The sequence below is a fragment of the Schistocerca cancellata genome, chromosome 6 (genome assembly GCF_023864275.1).
Source record: "Schistocerca cancellata isolate TAMUIC-IGC-003103 chromosome 6, iqSchCanc2.1, whole genome shotgun sequence".
NCBI lineage: Eukaryota > Metazoa > Arthropoda > Insecta > Orthoptera > Acrididae > Schistocerca > Schistocerca cancellata.
The window spans coordinates 500937673-500939134 of NC_064631.1; the positions used below are offsets into that span (position 1 = coordinate 500937673).

The window sequence follows — 1462 nt, forward strand, 5'->3', positions numbered from 1 at the left end:
GAAATACATTGTGTTGTGGTTGATGGCAAAGAAATATTCTGTATTTTCAACCTCCAACATCAACCACGTAGAGTGAACTGCTTCGAAATACAGCAATATTTGGAGATGTATTTAAACTAGTAAGAGCATAAGACAAAAGTAATCGTTGATTCGACGGAACTGTGCCGTTCGCTGTGACGAGCTGCTGACACCACGCACACACGCGTGGCAGGTCCCACGCAGTGCCGCTGCGGTCGACCCCTGTGCAACGCGACCCGGCGCCGGTGCTGACGTCAGAGCGACGCCGAGGAACGTCCACCGGCATATAAGCTGATAGCCCCCGCCACGTGCCGCGTTCCCACGCCGCGGACGTCACCGCCGGAGAAGCTGGAGCGCTGTGGCCACTCCGCTGGTCGAGATGCGTCCGTTTCATTTTGCAGCACTCGGACCCTGCGCGGTCCATTACGAAGTTCAGAGAAATGACACCTTGTATATGAAGACAGTAACTGTTCTCGAAAGAACAGAATACTATTGTTGACCGTGCAGCTTTTTCCTGGAATAATTGATGACTAACTGAAACCCTCAGCTGCCGACAGGTGTTGTTGATATACCTCGATGTGGACAGCTGAAAATGTGTGCCCCGACGGGGACTCGAACCCGGGATCTCCTGCTTAGTGAGTGAATGGGCAAATGTCTATAAGGTACATTACATATGTAGAATTGTGGACAGTTGGGAATGTGAGTCTCACGGGAAGCGTGCAAGGGATAAGTCCCTCCCGTCGCGCTATTCATCTGTGTCCTCGGTGGCTCAGATGGATAGAGCGTCTGCCATGTAAGCAGGAGATCCCGGGTTCGAGTCCCGGTCGGGGCACACATTTTCAGCTGTACACATCGACATATATCAATAACACCTGTCGGCAGCTGAGGGTTTCAGTTAGTCATCAAATGACACCTTGACGCAATGCCTCTGTTGTCACTGGGATACTTGCTCGCCATAGTGTTGTGTGGCCACAGCACGTACCGGACACGGTTCAGTTTGGAAAAAAATTGTCTCGGGGCTGTTGCGGCGCATTGAGATTATTTTAGGTAGTTGTTGACTTTCACTGGTGTGAATCTTTGTAAGAAATATCACTCTTCATTTTAGTAACGAAAGGAGGGGATAAAAAGGTTTTGTCGTGGAATATCAGACCATGAGAGGCAAATCACAACCGAATGCGTGCCCTGTACCGTAACGTGTGTATCACTTACCTCATTGTAACATTCTCCTCAATTCTTAATGCGACCTTCTTTGTTTTATAACTGCATATTTTATTGATATTTAAATGTTTTAATACTTTCAAGGCACATACAGCTGATAATTATTTGTGCCACTTATAATCTCTTAAAGTCAAAACTACATATTTTGCTTTCACAGTTTTTTTTATAGGAGAATAATAGTGACATTTGGGGCAGTTTGGTATGTTAATTTGCTTAGTCTTACACA

At 46.7% G+C, this 1462-nt stretch overlaps 1 non-coding gene across 1 annotated transcript; it reads left to right on the top strand.

Annotated features, from left to right (window-relative positions):
• Positions 1-776: 776 nt before the first annotated feature.
• On the top strand, positions 777-850 carry Trnat-ugu (transfer RNA threonine (anticodon UGU)). The gene has a single exon. It is a non-coding gene; the product is annotated as a tRNA-Thr (tRNA).
• Positions 851-1462: the final 612 nt, after the last annotated feature.